We start from the raw sequence: 16,775 nt of genomic DNA, 5'->3' as shown, positions 1-16,775 counted from the left end.
ATTTTATTTTTATTTGCAATTTTCTTTCAGATATGGGACTCTATTATTCGGAAAACTGCAGATTTTATGAAGCTGTCTTTGACAGAAGATTTGGTTTTCTCCATCTGTGTTGCCACCAACCATTATGCCATTATAGTCATAACTAGGGGGAAGGGTTGCCATATACTTCCCAAGGAAGTTTGCAGCCTCTCACTGAAGAGGAACTGTACAGGTATTACTAGTTTTAAAAACCGATATTGTGGCAGTGATTTCCAGTTTCAAAAGAATAATAAAATGCATAGTAAAAAGATTACCTTTACCAAAATTAATCTGGCTGTGAATGTACATGTAACTCATTTATTAAATGTGTACTACAATTACCTCTGATAAAATTTCATAGTAATTAAATGCATACTTTTCAGAGGTCCTTGATTATCGAAAACATTTACAGAGCCAATTTGAGTATTCAAAAGCTTTGACAATACATTAGTATTTAGGACTAAGTATTAACGATGACGTTTAGTCTATTAACAATGATAGCTTTCATTCATATGTCGATTTGATATATCCCTGTGAGCTCGAAATAAAGGACACCACAGAGTCGTCCACTTCTGCTTCATACTTAGATATTTTATTGAAAGTAGACATTAACGGCAAACTAACAACTCAACTGTATGACAAACGGGATGATTTCAGCTTCTCCATCGTTTACTTCCCACATTTATGTAGCAATATTCCATTATCACCTGCATATGGTGTTTATATATCTCAACTGATTCGATATGCAAGAGCTTGTTCTGGGTATAGTCAGTTTTTAAATCGAGGTAAGCTACTGACAAACAAGTTGATGGTACAGGGATTTCAACAGTCTCGATTGAAGTCAGCATTTCGCAAATTCTATGGTCGTTATAACGATCTGGTTCGTCAATACAACCTCGCATTGGGTCAAATGCTGTCTGACGTGTTTCATACCGATTGTTAAGCCGTTCTTGGCACACTGATTTTGACTGCGGATAACTCCGTTTACGTGATCAGGATATGGGGCTCACGACGGGTGTGACCGGTCAACAGGGGATGCTTACTCCTCCTAGGCACCTAATCCCGCCTCTGGTGTGTCCAGGGGTCCGTGTTTGCCCAACTATCTATTTTGTATTGCTTGTAGGAGTTATGAGATTGATCACTGTTCGTTATCTTCACCTTGCATTAAGAAATACCTTTTTTTCCAGATTTTTGTGCATTATCTTATACACGCCTGCTGTGAAGTTCCAGTCGATAGACAGATATTGGTCAACGCATGCCCCTGTCGGAACAACTCGTTATCAAGAATTATGTCTAGAAATAGGTTTCAAGAGGTTGAATATAAGAACATTTTTGTTAAATATGATGCAAGTACATTTAAATCTAGTGATTGAAAGTAAGTACTTGAACATTCGTTTATGTTGAACTTGGAGAGGAAAAATGGTTAGTACTTTTTGATAACATTTGATAAGGTGTTGTTGCTTAGCAACCAAATATAATTGAATAAAAATAGATTATTTTAGATTAACAATAATTGAAAGATCTTTGTTTTAATGTTGCAATACTTATTATATTTAATGGAACATAATGGCAAAACGTCATATTATTAGAAAATGATGGACAAGTATATAAAGTACGAAGTTTCCATTTGATGACCTTTGATCTTAATTCTCTTGATTATATTTTTTGTTAAAAACCTTTTAAAATGATTAATATCTATTTAAAGATTATATTTTAAAAATAATGTGACATTTACTAATCATCATGGATTGTAATTACGTTTAAATTGTGTCGAATGGATGCAGAAAGGCAAATTATGGTCAAAATTGTACTATGAGTGTTGTTACTTAGCAACCAAAAATATTTGTTTGTCAATAAAATTGATTAGTTTGATTTTGTTCTTTTTGTAGTATATTAAAAGGCACATTAGCTCATACATTTAGAATTTCCTATTTTTGACTCTAATCTAGTGAGAGGGGTCGTAATATATATATTTCAGAGAAAAAAGATTGCAAAAATGTGCACTTATATGACCTTTGACCCCGTAGACCTATATGAGGTCATGGAATACATTGACAAATTTTATAAGAAATTGTTCCCTGTCCAATTCCTAACAAAATTACATGTCATATGCCTACCCCAAATCGTGATCCATGCAGATTTAAATCGATTTTAAAATACTGTCATTTAGTCTCTAAAAACCTCTAAAATGTGCCGGTAGAGAAAGGGTTAAAGTCTGTAAAAATTACCTTGTATGTACATTTGTGGCCACTGCTCTAGAGATGTAGAAAATTGGAAATATCATGCTCTTTGAAAAGTTCACATTCTTGTTGGTATAATGCACATCTGTAAATAGCATTATATCATATTATAAATACATATGCTGCAAACATTCGATGTATTAAAGAAGGGTCTCAAATACAAATAAAAAATGTGGGCAATCAGTATGCATTCAGAGTCTTTTATTTTTCTTCCATTTATTCAAACTGTAATGTAAGCTAAAATATCTCAAGTGTATTTGTTTTCTAGAATGTCACTTGATAAAAATAAATGTGACTGTAAATCTAGAGCTTCAAAATTAATGTAGTTACACGTGTATTTGTACAAGATATTACCACAGGTACCTGATGCACTGATACTAGCCCCCCCCCCCCCCCCACCTTTTTTTTGAAAATTGAAATGTGTTGATTCCCTCTTAAACTCATTTCTCTTTTGATTTAAGTACTGTAATCGTTTCACACTTTTTGTAAGCTTTAGTGTTTGCCAAACTATCTATTTCATATTGCTTATGGGAGTTATGAGATTGATCACTGTTCGTTATCTTCACCTTGCATAATTCTAGTTCATGTACCTTCTATTTTTTCATCCCTAAGAGAATGGTTTGTTCACACCGGATGTTAACAACTGTAACACAGGTTCTGTAATTTTAATTCTTTTTTTTTTTCGAGAGAGATCCATGATCCTCATTATTGAATGCTGAAAAGGTTACGAAGGTGTAGTCTTTACCCGCTGTTTTACTTTGTGCAGTATTTAACGCGGATACATCAGAGGTGGGATTAGGTGCCTAGCATGAATAAGCATCACCTTTTGACCGGTCACATCCGCCGTGAACCCTATATCCTGATCAGTTAAACAGAGTTCTCCACAGTCAAAATTAGTGTGCCAAGAACGCCTTAACAATCGGCTAAATAACAAAAATGTTACTTTCTGCAACAAAATTCCAACGCAACAGTGTCCAAGGAAATTAACAAAATTTAAAATACATATATTGTTAGGTTTGTTTTCAAGAAGAAACCAATGGATTAAATGGAAAAAAAGGAACACTTTGTCCTGTCTTTGAAGTTATCGCACAGTCCCTAATTTAATATTTGTTTATTTGTCTCCGGTTACCAAAATATCATTACCAAAGCTTAGAAACATCATGTAACATAAGCAGGTGGATTGTAATATCACTACGCTGACATTTTCAATTTCTAAATTACTTATTCTCTGCCCCATAGTTGTCATTCTACACATACACACATATATACATATAAAAAGCATTCGATTCAAATAGTGAAATGAACATTACATCCCTTCAAAGTATTCTCCGCAATTTGAAATACATAATTTCAATCTCTGAATCCATTTCTGAAATGTGTCAAGGTACGCTGACTTAGGTAGACCTCTGAGTCACTGACTGATGGCTGAGTCCAGAGATTTTCGAGACTTGTTACGACGACCAAATAAGAACTTTTTTAAGTTTTGGAAAAAGGGAAAAGTCGCATGAAGCCAGATCTGGGGAATATGGTGGGTTTGGCAAGACCGTGACCTTATCCAACTTATAATGAACAGTTCTGTTTCTCTACTCTCATTAGAGTATAGCTATTTAACATTTCTTCCTTGTTAGTACAGGAGCTGAACCATTACGGAACCTGTCTCTAACGCAAGGACCTTGTAAACGCACCTCGTTTCATATCGTGTCAGCATGCTCGTTTTCGTGTCCATTAAAACCTATATCGAGAATATCCCAGAAAATACTTGGAATTGTGGAATCATTTGTGTAGTGATAAATATTCAGCATTGGAAATTATAGGATATAAAGGAATTAGTCCAGTCTCCTCCTCAGATTAGTTACAATGTGTGTTTGTTAATCCTAAAAGTTACAACATAGAGTAAAAATTGCGAAATCAACAGAAAAAAAGACTGAGGATTAAATTATGCGCATTCAAATTGAATGAAGAAGTAAACAGACGCCTACTTAAAGATGTCTCTAGACTTAAAGCGACACTGATATAGTCCGTAGTTAACGTTCACATATATATCATTACTTAGTCTCTAAACACACACTGTGCTTTCAGGAGTTCATTTTCAGATGAAAAAAATATTCGTCCAGGTTTTACAACAGTAACAAAGTAAATTGGATCTTTCATTTGAATTCAGGTAACACTACACCATACACGGAAGTTTGAAAATATCAGATCATATCATGACAGCATCCGGGTGTTTTAGTTGGGATTTAGAATAAAGTAGGATGTACGAATAGACATATAGATCGATAGATGTATTTATAGTCATTGCTATACCTAAGAACACTGACTCTTAATATATATATATATATATATATATATATATATATATATATATATATATATATAAAGCACAAACCAACAATTATAACACCCAACCTTACGTTTACCCCTAGGATCTATATAAATCACTAAATTATCACAACTAGGTACTGGAAATGTTCAGGCTGGAGTGAACATTTTCAGTACCTAGTTGTGATTATTTAGTGCTTTATATATATATATATATATATATATATATATATATATATATATATATATATATGTATATATATATGTATATATATACATATATATATATATATATATATATATATATATATATATATATATCAGTATTATTTCTCGTTCAGGAATAAAGGTAATTTTTCCTTATTTTATATGCTATGAAGTAACGTAAGACACTCTGTCTAATATAAACTTCATTTCAACTTTTTTCGAGAATCTCAGAAAGTATAATATTGAATATCAAATTGACTGTTATTCTAAATTGTAACGGACATAAACGCAGTTTCGAATATTAAACTTATGATATATCAACAAAGCGCAATTAGCTAAATTGGTCGATAGGATTAACATAGAAACTCAGGATATATATATTTATACTGTAGTGTCTCAAAGTACATGGACTTTATTCATCTATTCACGACGGACGTTGTATTCCGAATGTTTAATACCAATTGAAGCTTCATTAAAATTCTGTTGACAGGAATTTGATAAAGGCAACTATAATAGAATTAAAATCGATGGCTGATATTCAGAGATATATCGCGTGCACACAAATTTACGGTTATCTCATTTCTATAAAGATCAGTTTCTTCAATCAAAGCGTAGAAACACGCTCATTTAGATTTATCAAATCCTCCAATTCAATTTGAATCGTACCTTAGAACAGTCAGCACTCTCATTTAAAGTCAGCATTTTGCAAAATTGATGCTCTTAAAACGTTCTGATTTATCAATATAATCTGCTATTAGGAAAAATACTTTTTCCCATGTGTCATACCATTTACGGCCGTTCTTTACACACTGATGTTGACCACAAAATACTCTGTTGACCTGATCAAGACAGGGATTGCGGCAGATGTGAATAGCCGATAGGAGTTATGAAATTGGTCTCTGTTTATTATTTTCACTTTTTCATTGAAATATCATGTTTTGTATTGAAAATCTAAAATTGTGGTATATCCCCGAGGCTTTTCTCAGTTTTTATTTCATTATATATATTTAATGTACAGTATGCAGACTGTTTTCGATCAGTATTATTTTTGCCTTTCTGCATTTGCTGACTGGGTTGCCCCTTTCAAATTCGATTCGACACGGTTGCCAGAGTTGTGTCAAAAGAGAAATTTGTCCACTGACAACAAGGGCAAAACGGGAAAAAATAAAACGAGAGCAAAACATTCTCTGTGTGCAGTTCTTAAGCATATTTTTGCCAAACATAACGATGTGGTAAATACATGCTACGTGTATGTGTCATTTAGGTTTCCCTGTTATGGTGTTTGCTTCATCTGTCTTTTTCCATTTTGTTTTCATTTTCCAGGTTGTTTATCTGATGTTTTCGTGTTGACATGGTGTGTGATAAACTGTCAGTAAACTTCATTATGATGGAGTGATCTTTCACCTTTTTTGATAATGCTTGTCATGATGATAACCACGATTTTCCGCTAACATACGAAAATTTGTGAAGGTGTTTATCGACTTCCCTCTTCCTGAAACACACAGCATAATCCAAATATCCGTCAACATAAATAGATATTATATATAATATTAAAACATTAAGTCATTTGACATACAAATATACGGCTTCCTTTTTCCTTAACATAAATAATACACTTTCGTAAAAAAAAAAGTATATCTTTTCCTAGTTTTTGTTTGATATGTTTAGAATAGATATAATATCCTCACCTAGTGTTTGTTAAGGGTGTTTACGATAGAAAGAAGATAAACCTAATCACATGGGTGTATACAGTGTGCTATTTTTACAATCATCTTAAACTGACATTGAATATCTCACAAAACTCTTTAAAACTTCAGATCTAGATTGATTTACATATAATAGCGTCGTATTCAGAGCTGACCCTACTAGGTGGTTGTATTGGATACCCCAATCGACCATTCACTGTGGGACTGCAGAGTTCACACACTTCAGGACTATAATTGTAGAATTTATAACGTTTACCTAATCAGGATATAGGGCTCACGACGGGTGTGACCGGTCAACAGGGGATGCTTACCCCTCCTAGGCACCTGATCCCACCTCTGGTGTATCCAGGGGTTCGTGTTTGCTCAACTATCTATTTTGTATTGCTTGTAAGAGTTATGAGATTGATCACTGTTCGTTATCTTCACCTTGCATACTTCTAGTTCATGTACCTTCTATTTTTTCATCCCTAAGAGAATGGTTTGTTCACGCCGGATGTTAACAACTGTAACACAGGCTCTGTAATTTTAATTCTTTTTTTTTTCGAGAGATCCATGATCCTCATTATTGAATGCTGAAAGGGTGGCGAAGGTGTAGTCTCTACCCGCTGTTTTTCTTTGTCCAGTATTCAACGCGGATACATCAGAAGTGGGATTAGGTGCCTAGCATGAATAGGCATCACCTTTTGACCGGTCACATCCGCCGTGAGCCCTATATCCTGATCAGTTAAACAGAGCTCTCCACAGTCAAAATTAGTGTGCCAAGAACGCCTTAACAATCGGCTGAATAAGAAAAATGTTACTTTCTGCAACAAAATTCCAACGCAACGGTGTCCTACGAAATTAACAAAATTTAAAATACATATATTGATAGGTTTGTTTTGAAGAAGAAACCAATGGATTAAATGGAAAAAGGAACATTTTGTACTGTCTTTGAAGTTATTGCACAGTCCCTAATTTAATATTTGTTTATTTGTTTCCGGTTACCAAAATATCATTACCAAAGCTTAGAAATATCATGTAACATAAGCAGGTGGATTGTAAAATCACTACGCTGACATTTTCAATTTCTAAATTACTTATTCTCTGCCTCATAGTTGTCATTCTACACATACACACATATATACATATCAAAAGCATTCGACTCAATAGTGAAATGAACATTACATCCCTTCAAAGTATTCTCCGCAATTTGAAATACATAATTTCAATCTCTGAATCCATTTCTGAAATGCGTCAAGGTACGCTGATTTAGGTAGACCTCTGAGTCACTGACTAATGGCTGAGTCCAGAGATTTTCGAGACTTGTTACGACGACTAAATAAGAACTTTTGTAAGTTTTGGAAAAAGGGAAAAGTCGCAAGGAGTCAGATCTGGGGAATATGGTGGGTTTGGCAAGACGGTAACCTTATCCGACTTCTAATGGACAGTTCTGTTTCTCTACTCTCATTAGATTATAGCTATTTAACATTTCTTCCTTGTTAGTACAAGAGCTGAACCATTACGGACCCTGTCTCTAACGCAAGGACCTTGTAAACGCACCTCGTTTCATATCGTGTCAGCATGCTCGTTTTCGTGTCCATTAAAACAAATATCGAGAATATCCCAGAAAATACTTGGGATTGTGGAATCATTTGTATAGTGATAAATATTCAGCATTGAAAATTATAGGATATAACGATTGTTAAGCCGTTCTTGGCACACTGATTTTGACTGCGGATAACTCCGTTTACCTGATCAGGATATGGGGCTCACGGTGGGTGTGACCGGTCAACAGGGGATGCTTACTCCTCCTAGGCACCTGATCCCACCTCTGGTGTGTCCAGGGGTCCGTGTTTGCCCAACTATCTATTTTGTATTGCTTGTAGGAGTTATGAGATTGATCACTGTTCGTTATCTTCACCTTGCATAAAGGAATCAGCCCAGTATCCTCCTCAGATTAGTTACAATGTGTGTTTGTTAATCCTAAGTTACAACATAGAGTAAAAATTGCGAAATCAACACAGAAAAGACTAAGGGTTAAATTATGCGCATTTAAATTGAAAGAAAAAGTAACCAGACACCTACATAAAGATGTCTCTAGACTTAAAGCGACATGGATATAGTCCGTAGTTAATGCTCACATAAATATCATTACGTAGTCTCTAAACACACACTGTGCTTTCAGGAGTTCATTTTCAGGAAAAAAATATTCGTCCAGGTTTTACAACAGTAACAAAATAAATTGGATGTTTCATTTTAATTTAGGTAACACTACACCATACAGGGAGTTTTAAAAATATCAGTTCATATCATGACAGCATCCGGGTGTTTTAGTTGACATTTAGAATAAAGTAGCATGTATGAATAGACATATACATCGATAGATGTATTTATAGTCATTGCTATACCTAAGAACACTTACACTTAATGCGATATATATATATATATATATATATATATATATAAATATAAATAAAGCACAAACAAACAATTATAACACCCAACCTTACGTTTACCCCTAGGATCTAAACGATGCATGTGATAATCAATTGATCATATATAAAGCACTAAATAATCACAACTAGGTACTGGAAATTTTCAAGCTGGGGTGAAAATTTTCAGTACCTAGTTGTGATTATTTAGTGCTTTATATATATATATATATATATATATATATATATATATATATATATACACATATGTATATATATAAATATATATATATATATATATATATATATATATATATATATATCAGTATTATTTCTTGTTCAGGAATAAAGGTAATTTTCCCTTATTTTATATGCTATGAAGTAACGTAAGACACTCTGTCTAATATAAACTGTATTTCAACTTTTTTGAAAAATCTCAGAAAGTATAATATTGAATATCAAATTGTATGTTGTTCTAAATTGTAACGGACGGAAGTGGAGTTTCGAATATTAAACTTACGATATGTCAACAAAGCGTAATTAGCTAAATTGGTCGATAGGATTAACATGGAAAACCAGGATATATATACTTATACTGTAGTGTATCAAGGTACACGAACTTTATTCATCTGTTCACGACGGACGTTGTATTCCGAATGTTTAATACCAATTGAAGCTTCATTAAAATTCTGTTGACAGGAATTTGATAAAGGCAACTATAATAAAATTAAAATCGATGGCTAATATTCAGAGATATATGGCGTGCACACAAATTTAAGGTTACCTCATTTCTATAAAGATCAGTTTCTTCAATCAAAGCGTAGAAACACGCTCATTTATATTGATCAAATCCTCCAATTCAATTTGAATCGTACCTTCGAACAGTCAGCACTCTCATTTAAAGTCAGCATTTTGCAAAATTGATGGTCTTAAAACGTTCTGATTTATCGATATAACCTACTATTAGCAAAAGTACTTTTTCCCATGTGTCATACCAATTGCGGCCGTTTTTTACACACTGATGTTGACCACAAAATACTCCGTTTACCTGATCAAGACATAGGGATTGCGGCGGATGTGAACAGCCGATAGAAGTTATGAAATTGATCTCTGTTTATTATTTTCACTTTTTCATTGAAATGTCATCTGTTTTTTATTGAAAATCTAAAATTGTGGTATATCCCCGAGGCTTTTCTCAGTTTTTATTTCATTATATATATTTACTGTACAGTATGCAGGCTGTTTTCGATCAGTGTTATTTTTGCCTTTCTGCATTTGCTGATTGGGTCGCCCCTTTCAAATTCGCTTAGACACAGTTGCCAGAGTTGTGTCAAAAGGGAAATTTGTCCACTGACAACAAGGTCAAACGGGGAAAAATAAAACGAGAGCAAAACATTTTCTGTGTGTAGTTCTTAAGCATCGTTTTGACAAACAGAATCATGTGGTAAATACATGCTATGTGTCCTTTAAGTTTCCGTGTTATGGTGTTGGCTTCATCGGTCTTTTTCCATTTTGTTTTCATTTTCCAGGTTGTTAATCTGATGTTTTCGTGTTGACATGGTGTGTGATAAACTGTCAGTAAACTTAATTGTGATGGAGTCATCTTTCACCTTTATTGATAATGCTTGTCATGATGATAACCACGATTTTCCGCTAACATACGAAAAATCGTAAAGGCGTTTATCGACTTCCCTCTTCCTGAAACACACATCATCATCCAAATATCCGTCAACATAAATATATATTAGATATAATATTAAAACATTAAGTCATTTGACATAGAAATATACGGCTTCCTTTTTTCGTAACATAAATAATACACTTTCGTAAAATAAAAGTATATCTTTTCCTAGTTTTTGTTTGATATGTTTAGAATAGACATTATATCCTCACCTAGTGTTTGTTAAGGGTGTTTACGATAGAAAGAAGATAAACCTAATCACATGGGTGTATACGGTGTGCAATTTTTACAATCATCTTAAACTGACATTGAATATCTCACAAAACTCTTTAAAACATCATCATGGTCATGACGTCGTTCTATCAAAACTAACACCATCGTTAAAAATGTGTAATCATTGAAGAGCTTAACATACACGGTTTTGAATGCTTTATAGCAAGCAGGATTTCGAAAAAGATCAGTCATGGTTATGGAATATGCCTTTTCTACGTATGTGTTTTTGGGTACTGTAGACATGAACAAAAAAGGTAATATCACTCAAAATATGTCACATTCTAGAGTCGGCTAACATCAAGTTCAAAATGACAAAAGAAATTTTCAACAGAATACCCTGGGGAAAATCAGGTAATCCAATTGTACATCAAAGTCTGATTTCCCCCAAAGAAGACAAAATAACGAAAATAATACTACGTTTTACGATGACAAATAAAAATGCAAAACAAAACCAGAGCAAAACGACGGCGAACAAATAAGGCCAAATATACCGTTATAAGATCACAAATAAACACAAATTATTGACAATCATCTCTTTATCATGACACAGTATTACAAAAGTGTAAAATCAACATCTAAACACATTACATAGCACCATTAACCACAGCAATTCATTGCAAAATTAAGGATTATCTCCCTCATGCATAGCTCTTATCCTTGGACGAATTTGGCTCCACTTTTTTGGCACGCTGTTTTTGGCTATATTTAGCTCTAAATCTTCATAGTTATTTCGGATTTCAAACATTTCGGTTGAGCATCACTGAAGAGACATTATTTGTCGAAATGCGCATCTGGTGCATCAAAATTGGTACCGTATAAGTTTTACATTATGACCCCTGGGTCGAGGCCTCTGCTGGTGGAATGTTAGTCCCCGAGGGTCTCTACAGCCCAGTAGCTAAGTACTTCGTTACTAGCTTGAAAATACGGATGTATATTTAATTACTGTTACAGAATTTAGAAATTCATTTCAAAATTAAGGAGTATCTCCCTCATGCATAGCTCTTATCCTTGGACGAATTTGGCTCCACTTTTTTGGCACGCTGTTTTTAGCTATATTTAGCTCTAAATCTTCATAGTTATTTCGGATTTCAAAGATTTCGGTTGAGCATCACTGAAGAGACATTATTTGTCGAAATGCGCATCTGGTGCATCAAAATTGGTACCGTATAAGTTTTACATTATGACCCCTGGGTCGAGGCCTCTGCTGGTGGAATGTTAGTCCCCGAGGGTCTCTACAGCCCAGTAGCTAAGTACTTCGTTACTAGCTTGAAAATACGGATGTATATTTAATTGCTGTTACAGAATTTAGAAATTCATTTCAAAATTAAGGAGTATCTCCCTCGTGCATAGCTCTTATCCTTGGACGAATTTGGCTCCACTTTTTGGCACGCTGTTTTTGGCTATATTTAGCTCTAAATCTTAGTTATTTCGGATTTCAAAGATTTCGGTTGAGCATCGCTGAAGAGACATTATTTGTCGAAATGCGCATCTGGTGCATCAAAATTGGTACCGTATAAGTTTTACATTATATAGAAAGTTGCACAGCAACGGGATATTCTTCAATATTGAGGACAGAAAGTTGGGGTGGTGGGTGTTTTAACATATTGATTTTTTTATCCACTCTACAAATTGTGTTACATTGTAATTAAATTTCATGTATATGGAAAGGCTAACGCATGCAAAACACAAGCTATCGCAAGTCTTGCCAAGCCAGTGATTGGCTACAAAAACGTGAGGCACCTAACAGGAAAAAGTTCTGTGTGGTCCCAAATAGGATAAATCACACCTATATACTCTATAAGCATACATGTTATAATGTTCCATAATATTGATCCTTTGTTATATCACTACCGTGCACTTAGTCAGAGAAAGCAGAAAAACCTGTAATTTCAACAGATAGTGAGTTTATAGTTTTCACATTACATCATTCAGCGACAGAATCAGAGAACGGAGAGCAGCAACATACTGTGATATTACAAATCTGAAATTGAGTTTTCACAGTATATGTAGGTAATAAAGTTGTGCACAATGGCTGCCGTGAATAAAACCGTCAATCTGTGATGTGATGAATCCTAAATGACTTGTTGTTTAAATAACCAGTGAGTGACACATGGTATGTTTGATGATTTCATTTCATCTATTAATTCCATAAAAATCATACTGCATTAACTAAACAGATATTCATCGTCTGCAGTAGTATTTTGTGGGGACCTGCAGACATGTTGACGAAAATTTCCTAAATTCTGTCGCAAGATAGAACTTAGGAAAAAGTTAGGAACATCCCAAGGTCAACTTAGGACACGTCTTAGGATGTTTCTCGATATCTTGGGAACATTTTAAGTTAGGACGTCCTCACTATTCATGGCCATTGCTAATCATTTATATTTTCTTATATATGCATATATTTGTGACATATTTCCGAATAAACAATTAAAATCTAGACACATACAGGTAGAGAAAAGACAAATAATATTCATTTATATAAATTTAGAGATACTGCATATGCAATATAATTATGTTAAAAACTAGAAAAGTGTAAGACCATTACTATATTTCAATAATGTAAGAAAATATATGAGAAAGAAACGGATATTATATGCGTTTGGCATGTACTAGTATGTTTTTTTTTTACAACTTTGATTATAAAAATAAGAAAGATAAACGGATATCGTGATACTCGAACCAATAGAAGTGTGTTTCATATACTAGTATATCTATTTCCTTACTTTGAATAAGCATTCTAAAAATATACAGAGATCTTGATACTAGAACACACGTATATGTTTCATATACTATTGTGTTGTTCTTTTTTAAATGAATTCAGTTCGAAACCACTGAGCCACACATTGCCTTTATAGAAATATTTAAAAATGGAACCAATATACCTTGACAAGCTGAAAGAATTATTTTAGCACACTAAAACTGATGTCTCCCTTTCCATTTTCCGAAAAATAAAACATGTTCCAATTGTTTTTATTATTTGACCTTGACATAAAAAGCCAAGGTCAAAAGTCATCAAAAATGTCCAAAAACATTGTATAATCTTACCTTTACATAAAAGGTCAGTGAAAGGTCGTCAAAAATAGCACGCAACACACTGTCATATAATGGTATACCAACATATTAAACATCAAAGGCCTATGTCAAAAGACAAAAAATGTTATAGCCCGGACAAACTTTTACTGAGAAGCAGAAGACTAATACACACTAAACAATGTGTTCCCCTTCTGGAAAGAGGAGACATACTTAAATGTACTCTCGTCAATGTCATAGATAGAAATGATTGGACAATCGTTATTCAAACAAAGGTCATACCAGTTTGTATTTGATTAGTGAGTTGTGTGGATTAGTATGTTAATAAAGGTGAAGATAACGAACAGTGAACGGCAAGAAGAGGAACCCAAATTTCTCAACTGAATACATTTAAGCAATCTAATGGGTTGTCGTATCTCTAAATATACTTTCAAGATTTCTATGAGTTCTTCATATCAATATCAAGATTGTCGCCATATTTATACAAACATATTATGATGCCCTAAAGTTAGGATGAACGTATATCGAGGCCTATATTTAGGAGAGCTCCGAGAAACTGATTTAAGACCAGGACGTCTCCCACTACAGCTTCATCAGCATCACTTCAGATCTAGATTGATTTACATATAACAGCGTCGTACTCAGAGCTGACTATACTGGGTGGTTGTATTGGATACCCCAATCGACCATTCACTGTGGGACTGCAGAGTTCACACACTTCGGGACTCTATAATTGTAGAATTTTTAACGTTTACCTAATCAGGATATAGGGTCACGACGGGTGTGACCGATCGACAGGGGGTGCTTACTCCTCCTATGCACCTGATCCCACCTTTGGTGTGTTCAGGGGCCTGTGTTTGCCCAACTATATATTTTGTATTGCTTATAGAAGTTATGAAATTGATCACTGTTCGTTATCTTCACCTTCCATCAATCACCACGGGGGTTTGCGTAATTGAATATGATACTGAACATTTACCGCGGAACAATGCAGGGTTCATACCATTAAACACTAACTGTGGAATTCAGCAGGGTTTTCAGTGTAACCATTGGTATTTTGTCAACTTAGCTTTAAACGAACTTTAAACATAAATTATCATGATTTGTTATGTCGAAATACAACAGGAGTCTGGAAGGGTTAATATTTTTTTCCGGTTTCCTTTAATACATTATGACTTTAAAATACAAACGTCGCCAGATATAGATTGATCACTGTTCGTTATCTTCACCTTTCATAATAATTGCAGTATAATGTTGTGATGGCCATATAAAGCACGAGAAACTGCACTACAACACTGTACATGTACTACGTTTAACAAAGTACCATATATCTTACATCGGTTCTACAACCAGCAATCCCGTGGAATTCCGGGGTAAAATATGGCCTTAGCACCCCTTGCGTGTCGTAAGAGGTGACTAAATGGGACAGACCTTCGAATAAGACTGCAAAAGACGAGGCTTCATGTCACAGCAAGTGTTTCACGATAAAGATTAATCCCTGCTGAAAGGCCGTAAGCATCGAAAATAGGCTTAACTTTTACAGGCCTTCACCAGAAATAGTAACCTCACCATATGAGTGAAAGATTCGCAAGCAGGGCATGAAACAATACACAACAAACAACAAGACATTGTGATTAATCAAATCCCAAACTTCTATCATTTGTCAGATTTTAAGTTTGATAGTTCATGCTAACGTTTATGGCGACAAAAAATAACGTATATGTTTCAAAAAGTGTTAATTTTTAATAAAATTAACTTATAAAAACCTTAAAAGATGTCATTTCTATTCCTTTGATAAATAAATGAAATATAGAAGAGGAATATTTCATTCAATTGCTCTTGGCAAACTGATAGGAAATGATCTGTCAAAGATGAAATTATCTTTAACCTTTCAAAGTGGTTCAAAGTGGTTTTCACCACACACGTAAACAAATACGACAATAATTCATTGTAAGAGTAATGTACTAATTTTATGTATACAAAAGATACCCCTAATCGCCAGAACTTCAAAAAAGGATCATTGTTGCGAAATAACATTGTTCCATTTATCTGATCAAGATATAGGGATCATGGCAGATGTCACCGGTCAACAGGGAATGCTTACGCCTCCTACACACCTTATTCCCATTTGGTATGTCCAGGGTTTGTGCTGTTCTTTATATGATCACTATCAGTTATCCTCACTTGATCACAATCATGTGCGATGAATCAGTATGATTTCAATATCTTTTCGTCACTGTATCCTATAAAATGTTAGAAAGCCTCAGAAACATTGCCCTATTTAGAAGATACCTGCTTCCACCTCTGGTTCGTGTTTCCCTTCTCATAATTTCGCACTCTTTGTGGGATTTCAGATATTGGTCATTTGCCGTGATATTCACTTGTTCATATGCAGCCAATAATGAAAAAGGTGAACATATGGAACAATGATCTAATATCTCATAAAAAGAAGATCAAATTAAGAGTAGGATACAAACAGACCCCTGGACATACCAGAAGTAGGCTCAGGTGCCTAGGAGCCAAAATAATATCCTGTCGACCGTTTACACCTGCCGTGAGTTATATATCTTGCTCAGGAGAACGGAGTATGTATGGACAATTGAAAGTCTATAGTCTATAGTGTTTGTTTTCACAGTAGTAGATATGTAGATTGAATTTTGGAAGAATGAATGCATTAACTTAAGCACCCTTGGCAACTCCGACCGACAGTTACAAAAATGACTTAGTCGCACAAATTAACTTATCTGTTTGCCCTCCACTGCATTTTATAGTCTTTATAGAATTTATTACTTTGGTCGCTGTTCATAGACAGTTAAAAAAAACCAGAGACTGGATTCCACTGTTCATAGAAAGGTTCAAAATAACAGACTGGGTTTCACTGGGTTTC

The 16,775-nt window shown here is 34.3% G+C and overlaps 1 protein-coding gene and 1 long non-coding RNA gene across 2 annotated transcripts in view; one reads left to right on the top strand and one right to left on the bottom strand.

The window, feature by feature from the left end:
• LOC130051024 (vasorin-like) overlaps positions 1 to 16,775 on the bottom strand; it is a 291,342-nt gene that overhangs the window by 42,538 nt on the left and 232,029 nt on the right. The window lies entirely within an intron of this gene.
• LOC130051026 (uncharacterized) lies at positions 131 to 1,890 on the top strand. Its single transcript, XR_008799418.1, has 2 exons — positions 131 to 211; positions 1,206 to 1,890. It is a non-coding gene; the product is annotated as an uncharacterized LOC130051026 (long non-coding RNA).

Source organism: Ostrea edulis, chromosome 10, assembly GCF_947568905.1.
Source record: "Ostrea edulis chromosome 10, xbOstEdul1.1, whole genome shotgun sequence".
Lineage (NCBI taxonomy): Eukaryota > Metazoa > Mollusca > Bivalvia > Ostreida > Ostreidae > Ostrea > Ostrea edulis.
The sequence above is the reverse complement of the archived record's forward strand: the minus strand, read 5'-3'. Positions and strand labels throughout refer to the sequence as shown.